Raw genomic sequence first — 15,054 nt, 5'->3', positions numbered from 1 at the left:
ACATCCATCTCAAACATGAAAACACTATTGCCGAACTTTTAGGGTTCGAAGCCGATGTGTTTGGCATCGATGAAACTCATGAATCAACATTGCCCGTAAATATCAATAAGGTGAGAATTATTCGTGTGGATTGTAATGTCACAGCTGGAGCATATTCAAATGGTGATGAAATCCATAGCATCTTTGAATTTGATATTGATGTAGAGCCCGGTTACAAACTCACCAAGGAACCGCAAAACATTATTTATATGCCAATACAGCCTGGCGGTCGTAAGTACCTCGACAATATCACTTTACGCATATTGGATGATAATGGTAATCTAATCAATTTCAATGGTGAAAAAATAATAGTTAAATTGGAATTGATTAGGCTATAACGATCATCATTTCTCATATGTTGATTCACAACATCGACGACCGTCATAAGTGTATCACAAAAATGAGTGGAGCAAGCATCGACAAGTTTGGTCGCAGAAGTAAGGCAGTTTCAAATAATGTTTTGCGTGGAAAACCTGGAGTTGGTTTTAAATTGACTTCCGATGGAAACTTTGATATGGAAAATAAACGATTGAAAAATATAGCCGAGCCTAAAGAGAGTACGGATTGTGTTAATCGGGAATATGTTGGTTTTTACATCTCGAAGATCAGAGGAGAATTAGATTCTGATATTGATGAAATCAATTTGAGATTAGATGGAGTAGAAAAATATTCCGCATCAGTCAGGGAAGATCTCATTACGCTTGGGCTGAAATTAGTGGAAATTGTAAAAAAATGTGAACATATGGAAAAGGATATCAAATCGATGCAATCTGATATAATAAAACAACCCTCGATAAGCATTCAAACAATTGAGCAAAAAAGATGGTGAGCGATGATAATCTGTGAAAAAATCAGTATAAAGCAGGAGTTGACTAAATTTTAACTCATTATTTATCATTTCCTAACGCTGAGCAGATGTCAATAATTGATAAAGCTATAGATTTCACCATAATTGTTTCTAAAAAATGGGGTTGTGCTTCAATATCCAGCGATTGCAGCAGCGGCAGCAGTTGAATCAGCGTAATGCATTTGGTGGAGACTATAATCATGTACATTTAAAGAAGAAAAAATCTAAAAGTCGATTCATTCCACGTATGCCCGCCGAACGATCAAGATATAGGCTGAGCGCTAGTAGTTTAAACTTCCTCAAATCTATTGGCTTGAAGGTGCGATATAAAAAATAGTAATAACATGGCGACCATTACCACAAGCGATAAACTGGAGGTGTTCGAAGAGCCCCTGTTCGACCATTCCCTCATTAGCCTTCATGAGCATACATATAAGCCGTATGGTTCACCATATTACAAAAATTCAGATGAAATAAGAATTCCAATCAATTTTCAAGATCTTATACTCGATATTGCAGATAGTTACATATATATCGAGGGGAAGTTCACACCATCTGATGCCACGAAGCAGTGCTACCTATCTAATAACGCCCTCGCCTTCCTCTTCGACGAAATTCGCTATGAAATGGGTGGAGAGCAAGTGGCCGTTGTTCGAAAACCCGGCATAACTACCACAATGAAAACGATGATATCATTTGGACAAACACATGCAAATTCGCTACTACCGATAGGATGGGGTCTTGATGTGAATAAACAAGATATATTGGATTCTGTCAGCAATGTATTCAGCGGTAAATTACCCTTGAAGTATCTCATGGGTTTTGCTGAAGATTACAATAAGGGGATACTGAATGTAAAACAGGAGCTCATTTTAATTATAGCACGATCATTCAAAAATTCATTTATTGGGGAAGTCGATGCAGATTTGGAAATCAATAAAATAGAATGGAGAATCAGACACATTGTGCCGGAAGATCGACAGAAACTGAAGTTATTGAATCGCATCAATAAAAATGGTAATAATGCTAACGTGAAGGTGGCTTATCGTATGTGGGACCTTTATGAATTACCCACACTTCGTGACACATCCTCAGATATATGGGCCGTGAAGACGACCAACAGTCTTGAAAGACCTCGATACATCATCATCGGCTTTCAAAACACCGACCATTCCGAAAATATATCAAAAGATGTAACGAAATTCATACATGTGAATATTAATAATATTCGACTATCTCTGAACTCTGAAGTATACCCATATGAGCGTTGGAATCTGGATTTCGACAAGAAGTTAGACTCATCAGCCTATTATGCATATGAAAACTTCCAACGCAGCTACTATGATAAAGCTATGAGTGAACCGATGATGGATATTGGCAGCTTTCGCAACAACCCACTATTCATCATCGACTGCTCCCATCAACCTGAAGCTATGAAGTCATCCACTGTCGACATCAAAATTGAATTCGAAACACGCAAGGTGAAGTTTCCAGCGAACACCAAAGTATATGCACTAATCCTCCACGATGCTGTTTTATCTTATAATGCTCTTAATGGTTCTGTTCAGACTGGATTGTAATAAGATTGACATGTAATTCACCATGAAATATTCAAAATTAAAACACTCAATAATTATTTCCTGCCTTTTATTCATCAAACAATTATATATAGATGGATATGAATTGAAACATAATTTGATTATCACATATACAACACATTTAAAATATTCTAAACACCATCATGTAAGGATTCTTCCAGTTGTGGGTTGGGACTCCGTGGTTCCAATTGATATTTCTCTATGATATTCTGCGGTAGGTAGGTGCATATATCGTAAAGGAATTGTTTTAAGTCTGCTTCAATTATCAGCTCACAGAACTCGTCCAAATTTCTGCTTCCATACGAATATTTATGACACAATGCCACACCGAGTTCATACTTCTCACTAAGCTCCAGAAGTTTTCGCACCTCCTCAGCATCATAACATACACTCAAATCATAATTTGATGAATGTAGAGCGTCAAAACTTAGATCAGCCAATTCCCAAGCCATTTTTCTTATGGCAGAATCCAAATCCACTGCTTCTGGCCACTCTTGCGCTGAATATTGCATCCACATATTTATAGGATGGAGAGCTCTGAAAATACACCAATTGCATTCATTATTTTGGTAATTATATTGTGAAAAAATTAAAATACTCACGTGAAATTCGACTATGTCTATGAAATGAGCAAGTTGATACATATTTTATATTATTATACCATATTTTCACTATTTACAAAAAAAAAAAGATTGTAGTTATACTCTCAAAACTTTCAATCCAAAACATTGAATTTCATCAATGATCGGGTTTTAGCACCAGGATAGTCCTGTGAACTTTGACCCATATAAGTAAGTGTGAATTTGGCTTTGGATGAATTCACTTCACGAATGAAGTCTTCTGTGAATTGCTCTGTGACACGTTTTGGAAGCCATGCTTTAAAAGGAGTATTACTTTCCTCATCCAATAGAACTACTTGAATGGATTTACCATATCGTGTGGAATACATTGACATTTTTTCTATTTTATATTCTCTATCAATAACCAGGGCGGTTATAGGTTTTTGCTCTAAAGCTTCACTTTGTTGAATTATAGCAAAATTGATTTTTTCAATGTCAAATTTCAAATTATCCATATTCATAAATATAGTGAAATTACGGTTCAAAAATATAAACTATGTTCACCTGTGTGATGATGATGTTCACTTTTTGGATTGGTAAATACTAGCTGCTGTCGTCAACACAACTCAACAAATACTCACTAACTATTCAATTACGTTAGGTAGTCTGAACTGAGTGAGAATATATGATACACTAAGCTTATATAGAAAATCATCCTCGAAAAGAGGGAGGGGTTCAAGGTTATGCATCGATGACAGTTATATCTCAAGGTCAAAGCACAAGTCCAGGGCCATGCCTCGAGGACCTATGATGTGACATCATACAAGGTCAAACATCGAGGTCACGTATTGAGCAAGGATAAATCTCAAGGTCGAACCGCATGGTCATATTGAATGTGCATAATGCAAGATCATGAGGTATCTTTCAAGACCAAACTTCAAGGTCACATATTGAGGAACAGACTCAAATCTCAAGGTCGACACCCATGATCAAGGTCATATCATCTGACACGTAACTGAAGGTCATATGATGTCATTCAAGGACAAGGTCAAATGGTGGGGGGAGGTCCTCAAGCGGCCTTAGACAACTACTGTAAGTCTAAACGAATAGCACAAATTTGTTAATTAGTATTAATACCAAAACTGATTATAAAAATTGTTGGAAGTGGCCACCTGCACTTAGTATGCATGCTTCCGCCCTTCTACGCATGGAATTACGCACCCGTTCAAATATTCCCGGCGTATTTCGTATAGTTCCACACGAGGCAACTATTCGCTCTCTTAAATCTTCTAAAGTATTAACGGGAGTTTTATACACGAGAGTTTTAAGGTGACCCCATAAAAAAAAATCTAAACTGTTGAGATCGGGGGATCTTGCTGGCCATTGCTGAGGTCCTCCGCGACCTATCCAACGATTAGGATAAACTGTATTTAAATGATTTCGGACAATTACACTGAAATGAGCAGGGGCGCCATCGTGCATGTACTATATTCGATTCCTTAACGCAAGTGACACATCTTTCAATAACCCAGGTAAGTCTTCTTCGAGAAAGTGTAAATAAGAACGACCATCAAGGCGTCCTGGTAGAAAAATTGGGCCTATTAGATGATCACCTATAATTCCTGCCCATACATTAACCAAAAATTGGTATTGGAAATGGGTTTCGGTTATTGCATGGGAATTTTCTTCAGCCCACACATGATTGTTATGGAAATTTTGAATGGCATTCCGAGAAAAATTTGCTTCGTCTGTGAACAAAATTTGTGTCTCAAACTGCGGATTTAGTGCAATACTTTGTAGATACCACTGACTGAAGTTCACACGCTGTGGAAAATCTCTGGGGAGTAATACCTGCACTCTTGAAATATGGTATGGGTATAACAAAAAATCAACCAAAATACGCCAAACAATTTGATGACAAATATCCAGAGTTCTAGGGATCTTTCTCGTACTCGTCTCAGGATGTTCCTCAATTTCTTGCAGCACCGCTTCCTCAATTTCAGAAGTTCTTACTACACGAGGTCTACCTTCCGGAGTCCCTTTCTTGAAACTACCAGTTTCCCCAAGTCGACAAGTCTGTTGCATTACCATCGGCAAGGTCATATACGTAATGCATTTGCGCCATTTTCGCATTTGTATAATTTACCATATTTACTGATATTCAGAAAAACAGCGAACTACCAAAATAACTTCAATAACACTTCAAAATCAATCAAAACGCGCTGTGACAGTTTTTAACACCAACACCTTACTTTAAACCAACATCAATATTAGCTACTGACGTTTGTACATACAGAGAATTCGTTTTTTATTGCTATGGTGGGTACGCTGTTTTTTCTGCTTTTAATCTTTAAAAGAAATCACATATCGACAATCTCCATATTTCCAAGAGGTGCAGTAAATACATTCTGCTACACGTCATTTATTCCAGGATAACTAAATTTATGTTTTCAAAAATTATTAGGCGGTGCTGCGTTATGACGTAATTTTAATTGAGAACAGTGCATCTGACAACAAACAAATACCTTTTAGATCCTCAATTATTTTGCAACAAATCTGATCTCTTAGTTTGCTTTCAGTCGATGCACGATACCGCATCAGATTTTTAAGGAATTTATCCTTAAGTAAAGCGATTTTTAATTTTTTGAGCGAAAACCATGCGTCGGACAAAGAAAACCCGGCAAATCAAATGTGCTCAAAAATGTATGGAGATTTTAAAAATGATTTTTAATTCAAGATAAAGCAGTGGCGTAGTATTTTTTTCATCAAAAATATACATTTCAAAACTCGTACGTACGCCACTGGCAGAGAAAATTAAGAAAATTGTACATCAGAAAATGCGCCTTGAGGCATGGAACATATGTACCAAATATGCCAAAGATGTCTACAAAATTATCTCAGTTATTATTGAAAAACTGATTATTTTTGAAAACTTTGCCACCCTGTATCTCAAAAGTTAAGGCGTTTAGGACATACGTCCATAGGACGTTTTTCCTTAAAATGGGTCTAATAATTACCTCCTTGAATATTAGCATGTGTTTAAGGAACACCTTGTATATGCATACTTTGAGCATTCCGGATTCCATCCAGAAAAGAATCATCCGCCTAATTGGAGACACGAACATTCCTTGCAACCTTGATAGTCTAGATCATCGAAGAAAGCTTGAGGATTTGTTTTTTTTATAGATACTTCCACGAAAGGTGTTCGAGTGGCTTGCACATTTGATTCCACCAAGACAGCTACATATCAGAAATACGTGATGGACTGTGGCTGCTCATCGTTTTAGGATTCAACTTAGTATACCTCGCACTTCACTGTTCAAGATCTCTCTCATAGGGGAACAGCGTTTATGTGGAATAAACTTCCTGATAAAATTTTTTCAAATCAATTGAATCTCCAACGATTCAATTACAACATAAATCGCTACTTTCGTACAGAGCGTCTTAAAGATTGTTAAGTAGTGCTTGTATTTTTTCCTCGTAGATGACCCTCGAACCTCCATGATATGGGGCTAGTGGACAAATTTCACAAAAAGGATTTGAAGCTTTAGATCTTCTATTAATTATCTATGAGCGCTTTCGACAGCTGGTCGTACTGTCATCTTCAAGGCACTCCTCAAACAGAACTTGTCATCCTGTCGTCTGCCTCTTTATACTCTATACGTATAAAGGAGGATTTGAAGCTTTATATCTTCTATTAATTATCTGCGAGCGCTTTCGACAGCTGGTCGTACTGTCATCTTCTAGGCACTCCTCAAACTGAACTTGTCATCCTGTCGTCTGCCTCTTTATACGTATGAAGTATATACGTATGAAGTATAAAGAGGCAGACGACAGGACGACAAGTTCAGTTTGAGGAGTGCCTAGAAGATAACAGTACGACCAGCTGTCGAAAGCTCTCGCAGATAATTAAAACCCATACAACAACGGATATCTTATGGATGTACGATGGATATCCATTATATATCCAATTTATATCCAAAGGATATATCATGGACATCCATAAGATATCCTCAGTCCACCAACTTGGACGTCCATAAGATATCCGTGAAAGACGTCCATAATATATCCGTAAAAGACGTCCATAATATATCCGTGAAAGACGTCCATAATATATTAGCAAAGGACTTCTTTAAGATATCTGCCATGGACATCCATAGGGTATTCGTGAGTTAAGTCCATAAGATATCCATTACGGACGTCCATGAGATGTTCTCCGTGGACATTTAGAAGATATCCTTCATGGACGTGTATATTTTATATTGTTATAATTGATTTTGGTCGACATGTGTGGGACAATAGGTGACGAGTGTTTCCTAATAGTAGATTAAAACATTTTGGGATGTTATTCGACAGTAAATTTTAGTACGAAAAGCTCAAATATAAATATCTGCTATCAGCAGCAGTTAAATATAATGTTGATTCAAGTGTATTTGTGTTTACATTTCATTTAAACTGTCAGTTCAACAAGCTCATTATTCTATATAGTATTGAATAACGCAAACATATTACTTCAATATTGGAGATATAAAATAGTTAAAAAAATATAATGGTTCATTTGTTTTTCGAGGACCTAGTATACCATAATTTGTAGAGCAACTGAATAGAAAAGAATTAGTGTAAATAATTTGTAATGAACATATTCAATGATTCCTAATATAAAAAATTTAACTATTCAACTATTCAACATTATAAACCATCTTTTATATGAAGGTTCAAGTTTTTCAAAAAAAACTTATCCAAAAATATCAGTCCATATTCTTCAGTACAAAATAATATTAGTCTGCATATTATTCAGCACAAACAAAATCCATTAGAAAAATGATATACTAACAAAAACTCGTTTTGAAAACAGTAGCATGGAAATGAAAAAAATATCCTATCTAATGAAGAACATTGAAAAGAAAATGACGAAAAATAATTTAAAAAACTAATAAAACTTTGGTAAACAGTATCACTGAAATAACTTCAGAAACTCATTATATTTTTGTTGTGGGTAGAATAAAACACTGTTTTTGGTTTCTTCTACACTAAAATTTTTCTTCAGTGATGAAATATGTCTCTCCTTAGCTCTTCTCAGCCATGCTTTGATAGCATCTTCTGTAGATTTTTTGTTTTCTGATATCCAACAAATGTCAGCAGCTTCTGCAAAAAAAATATTTCCCAATAAAAAAAAAGGATACAGCATATTTAAATATGCTCAATTAAACATTCCCTCAACTTCATTAGTTAACAAATTAATATGTGTTACAGTGATTAATTGTTTACAGCCTTTTCTTCACCAAACAGTTTGGAAAAACAAAAAATACCGATTCCATAAAAGAAGAATTACCAAAAACATAGACAAAACCTTTGATGATGTCTACACCATCCACAAACAGTCAGTTAGAAGTTAGAAGGGGTAATTATAATGCCTTGGGTATTTGCCTCATCAATTCTGACAGACAATTCTGACATCAGAATTGTCTGTCAGAATTGTCTGTCAGGTTGGGCATCAGTGATATCATCACTACTCGAAGTGGAGGAAACTGAACTGGAATATTCACGAGGTCTTATATTGGAAAATGATGAATCATTGGTGTCGGTAGTCTCCAAACAGGTGGATGATCCTGCACTGCCTTGTAATGATTTTAACTCCTTACTTGTTCTCTTGTATATTTTATAGAGCATTTTTTTTTTCTTTCAACATTTTGTTTTTCCATCTTTCAACACTATTCAAAATGCGTTTTCGTATAAAAATTTCATTATATAGCTATGTCAGGTTATAAAATATTTAATGGAATATTCACCTGCTTGGACTGCTTTTAATAAGATTAACAAATCAAACACCGATTCAAATAAACATCTAAATGGGATCATAACAACTAATAAAAACACTAGGTACTTCACAAACTACGGACCACACGTGTCTCTTTTCCTAGTCTTTGACGTTTGACCAGGCAATTCAACATGCAACATGAAACGTCAAACGGCATGCTCAGTTGCACTTACAGTGTTGCTACAGCTGTTTGACAAGAACTGCATGGTAGATCAGTGGTTTTTGAGCAGAGAATTGGTAAATATTGGGGAAAAGTACATATCAGAAAAATAATAATAAGTCCTTTAGATAATATCCAGTCAAGTCTGGGAGGATATCCAGTTTTTCAATATCTTATGGATATTCAATTTTGGATATCTTATGGTTATCTGTTTTGGATATCTTATGGATGTCAAAAATATGTCCTCGGGAGAATATCCAGTTTTTGGATATCTTATGGATATTCAATTTTGGATATCTTATGGTTATCTGTTTTGAATATCTTATGGATGTCCAAAATATGTCCTCGGGAGAATATCCAGTTTTTGGATATCTTATGGATATTCAATTTTGGATATCTTATGGTTATCTGTTTTGAATATCTTATGGATGTCCAAAATAGGTTCCCGGGAGAATATCCAGTTTTTGGATATCTTATGGATATCCAAAATAGGTCCAAGGATATTCCGACTTGATTTGGACATAAATTGGATATCCACAAGATATCCAGTGTTATCTGGGTAGAAGATATAAAGCTTCAAATCCTTTTTGTGAAATTCAATATTAAAATACTGAAAATTACTGAAAATAAAGGAAAATTAGTTGCATCATTAAAATTTATATATATATATATATATATATATATATATATATATATATATATATATATATATATATATATATATATATATATATATATATATATATACAAATATGAAACTTATTGAGTGTCTTGATATAGAAACTTCTGTTTCTATATATATATATATATATCATATTCAGATGATAGATCTTGTGTTTACAAGAAACCACAAATGTGCGGTTGGCTCCTGTTGGTGGCTCCGTGCATTTGTATTTCTATCTTTTGGTAACCAAGTGTTGCCCATCCTCACACTTGGCTGCACCATACTGATGATGGGCCAAAAGCCCGAAACACGTGTCTATGGTTTGCCACTTTCATGAGTGCTATGTCCGATATTAACTTCTCTTTCTATATCAAGACACTCAATAACTTTCCTATTTGTATAATTTCCTGGACCCGGATGTCACGCAGGTAGCTGTAACTGCCTCCGTGGTGATTTTGATAGTTTTCTTGTAAACACAAGATCTATCATCTGAAACCACAAATGTGCGGTTGGCTCCTGTTGGTGGCTCCGTGCATTTGTATTTCTATCTTTTGGTAACCAAGTGTTGCCCATCCTCACACTTGGCTGCACCATACTGATGATGGGCCAAAAGCCCGAAACACGTGTCTATGGTTTGCCACTTTCATGAGTGCTATGTCCGATATTAACTTCTCTTTCTATATATATATATATATATATATATATATATATATATATATATATATATATATATATATATATATATATATATATATATATATATATATATACAGCGTGACTTACGGTCGATGGTAGGTTAGACGTTTCTGGAAAACGCAAAGCATGATTTTTCTGGAAATTCCACCTCTCACATTTCCTTACCTGTTCTATCGATCTAAAATATTTTCAGCATTGCGGCGTTGCCACTTCCATCAAAAAGTCCTAGCAACTTTATTTTTTTAAATGAAACACCCCATATACTAATACATTTTTGGAATCGCTCTGGTATTTTATTACTTTTTGTTGAAAATGTCCTATACCTATCTCTATCTGTTTTCGAGATAAAAAATAAATTGTGCTAAGTATGGTCCATAACATAGCCCTAATTGAAATTAAGTACATCAGTACTCTCAATTCATGAAAAGTTGATATTTTGATGATGGTTTGGACAAACTCGAAATATTCAAATAACACCAAGAAATCGTCTCCATATCATACAGGGCGTGCTGAAATTACTATTATTTAAATTGTGCATAAAAGTAGTCAAAAGTTCATTTTTTCAAATGAAACCTCCTGTATATTACTCGGTAAATTGAAAGATGGTGAAAAATGCTTCAAAACGATACCCTTTTCCTAAATCGTCAAGTTTTCTCAATAAAGTCGCTTCTTCCAGAAACATTATTTTTTTTTCAGAATTTGGATTTAGGTAGCAGTGGAATTATCAAGCTTATAGCAGTTCGGTTACTTTTATAAGTAATTTACAAAGAGTTATCGACGGTGTTTCGAATCATCTTCCAAAATGAATGCAAATATCGATTATTCAAACGAAGTTCTTATGAAATTATTTATTATATACATGAACAAAGTGATCAAATCATTATCAGAACGTGTAAAAAATGTATCCTGAATTAACACCAATGAACGAGAGGAAGTTTGTAATGTTACCAAATAATTTCCTTTACTATGGTTAAAAGTTTCCAGGGAACAACTGTACCAAAAATCAGTCATTTCTAGGTGAGAAGTAAGATTTTGTGGGCTGAAACATGTGAAAGTACAGACAATAACAGAATAGGATGATTCAAAATAACAAAATTGTAAACAAAATATCACATTTTCACAATAAATGCTGAAAATGTTGTCCATTACATTCTAAACACTTCAAAATATTTTTTTGACGCGACTTGTGGTTACTTTTTCAATTTCCTGGGTATCCAGATCTTCAATACTCCGCACTATTCGCCGTCGCAATTCTTCTTTGGTAGGCACTGGAGTTCTGGATACCCTTTCTTTCAAAACACCCCATAAAAAAAAGTCAAGTGGCGTGAGATCGGGTGATCTCTGTGGCCAATCCCACGACCCTAAACGCCTAAACCAACGATCGTCGAAGAGTTCGTCAAGTTTCCTGGAAACTTCCTGGGTGGAATGAGCTGGCGCTCCGTCCAGTTGAAACCACGAATTCCTATATTCCTCTAAAGGCAAATTTTCAAGAAAATCGGTTACAGTCGTCCCTATTATTTAGAGATATCTCTCTGCATTCAGTGTGTCTTCATGAATAAAAAAGCTAGTTTTATTGTTCTTCAGAATACAGAAAACATTCATGTCAAATTTTTCTTGAAAACCAATTTTTTTTATAACATGAGGATTATGATCAGCCCAAAAATTTTTATTCCTTCTACTGATATTCTACTGGTATTTTACCATCCCTCGTAAATTTTGATTCGTCGCTCCAAATTATTTTTGACAAAAATTCCCGATCTTCCTGTGTATGAATCAAAAGGGATTCATGAAAATGCATTCTACGTTCGAAGTCTTCTGCTTTTAGAGCTTGAACTTTGGTGAATTTATACGGATGCGTTCCGTGATTTTTCAAAATTCGTTGTACTGAAGCATGTGATACACCTAAATCTTTTTCTGCACTGCGAATGGAAGCTTCTGGATATGCATAAAAATATGCCAAAACGTTAACAGTATTGTCCTCATTTGGAGTAAAAGGTTTTGTTAATGGAGCATAGTTAAGGAAATTATTTTGTAATATTACAAACTCCCTCTCGTTCATTGGTGTTGATTCAGGATACATTTGGTTGAATTTTCTACAAGTTCTGGCAATGATTTGACCACACTGTCCGCGTATATAATAAAATAATACCATAAGAACTTCGTTTGAATAATCAATATTTGCATTCATTTATCAATTAGTTACAAAAGTCACCAAACAGTCATAAGCTTGATATTTCCACAGCTACCTAGAAATCAAATTCTTTAAAAATTATTTTTTGTACAACTGTTATTGAAAATCTCTTTGATAGAAACAATAACATATGCCTTGTAATCCAAAGATCGTGTGTTCAAATCCCATGGACTCTATAATTTTTTTTATTATCAGCAGTAACGTTATACAAAAAAAATTGTATTATACATTTGTTGAGAGTTATTTTATTTTGCTCGTGAGTTTGCTCCACTTGCAGACGCTCGTTTTGCAATAATCCCCACTCACAAAATAAAATGCCACTTTGAACACTTGTAGGTAAAACGTGAATAACTATTTTTCCACAAAAACGGCTTTATTAAGGAAACTTGACGATTTAGGTATAGGGACATGTATATCATCTTGAAGCATTTTTTATCATCTTTCAATTTATCAAGTAATATACAGGGGATTTTATTTGGAAAAATGAACTTTCGACTACTTTTATGCACAATGCATAATAATAGTACTTTTATGCAAATAATAGTAATTTTAGCACGCCCTGTATGATATGGAGTTATTTGAATATTTCGAGTTTTTCCAAATCATCATCAAAATATCAACTTTTCATAAATTGAGAGTACTGATGTACTTAATTTGTGACCTTCGAACTATAAGAGAGGACACGTGATCACCTGTCAATGTATCATATGACAGATGGGTATTTGCCGGTTAGCTAACAGTAAAGATGGGAGGGGTGCCCAACTGTTTCGAGTTGATTCGATTTTAAATGGGCGCCAGGTAAATTGTAAAATGTCAAATACCCTAAAGGAATTATCAACCTCATCAATTTACCAAATCAGGTTGAATTAAAAGACCATGTACCTCAATATAATATATTCGCAATAAATATCAATATAGAAAATGTTGCGGAAGCCACTGGACTCTATAACAAAAGTTCTTTATTCCAAAACTAAATCATCAGCAATTCCCATGAGCAAATTAAGCAATCAAATATATGCAACCAACTAACTATTCACTTTTCCAAGATTCCTCCAATTAAAGCAACTAATAACTTGAGTACAAGCAGAGTGTGCAAGCTTCCAATAAGCAAATAAACAGATAACGCAGGTGCAATAAAATATTAAGCAATAAACTATCAATTGCATGCGCATAGGCATAAAAACTGACCGCTATCAATAGTTATATGACCAGTTATCAACTAGCACTAGCTTAAGTGTAAACATAGGCACAGACAGCAAAATCTGATCCGTTTGTAAATCCTTTCAAATCTAATTATCAATAATAATAAAGCCAACACCATGTGACGTAGGTATTTGATATGTTTTACCGCAGAAATTAAATATTTACTGAATATCAGTATGCAAGAATCAGATACAATGCGTCGCGTGAGCTCAGGCGCATGCGCAGATTTGTTTTAAAAAAATAATCATCTATATACAACTTTAATTTCCGCTTCACATCTAAGAAAATGAAAATAATAATGGAGTATTACGATAAAACGCTAATATTAAACCCTTACTAATAATAAGAAAATTACAGCCAGTATATACAAGAAAAAAACTATAGTCAGTATATACAAAAAAAAATTGAAGCAAAGGAAAAAAAAACTTGCGTGCTATCCCACGATGGTTGGTAGACTCAAACTGGGAGCATAGATTATCCTTCCTGGGATACCCTGTATGATGGTTCGACGGTAAACTAAGATGGAGGCTGGAATACCATGTATGATAGTGTTCTCGAGTGCAATCCCCCTGGGACACCCTGTATGATGGATCAACGGTAAGCTAAGATTCAGCCTGGGACATCCTGTATGATAGTTCAATGGTATTGCAATAATTCGGACCAGGGCACCGTGTAGGATAGTCTTCTCGAGTGATCCCCCTCAATTGGATAAAGGATAGTATAGCCTCAGGACAGTGAGGGTATTAAGACCCACCTTTTATCCACTCCTTACAATCTAAAGTGAACAGAACCAACGGACCAGCAGCACTGCGAATTCGAAACCACTTCACAAACCCTCTAAGAGCTGAAATTTTGGGTTGGATCACAAAAATATCTCCACAAAACCCACAATCAATTCCAAAATTCAAATGTTTCGATATGCAGGAACGTTCCCAATTAAGGATGATTAAAATAATCATGAATCCTACAAATCGCCAGGTGGTATTTTCCGCAGGAAAACTAGTACCGTACGCAACCGCGAACAGCAGGAACAACCCTCCTCCTCGTGCATTGGCCTTTGCGCATTTTGTCCGAATTTTCTTTCGTATGCCCTGCATGTTGTTCTGCTTTCATTCAGAGTAAACCCGAGTTAAATCGAACACTTTGCATAATGGTCAGTGTAAAATATATAAGTCATTACCTAGGTATTCCACAATATGTTCAACTAAAACACAACAATAAAAGCAGAATCTCATATCTTCTTTGAATTAATAAGTGTTTAACGTGGAACGGGACCAG

The sequence above is a fragment of the Leptinotarsa decemlineata genome, unplaced genomic scaffold (genome assembly GCF_025532065.1).
Source record: "Leptinotarsa decemlineata unplaced genomic scaffold, Ldec_3_MD MMD2_P_RNA_scaffold_2, whole genome shotgun sequence".
Taxonomy (NCBI): domain Eukaryota; kingdom Metazoa; phylum Arthropoda; class Insecta; order Coleoptera; family Chrysomelidae; genus Leptinotarsa; species Leptinotarsa decemlineata.
Note: the sequence above shows the minus strand (reverse complement) of the source record.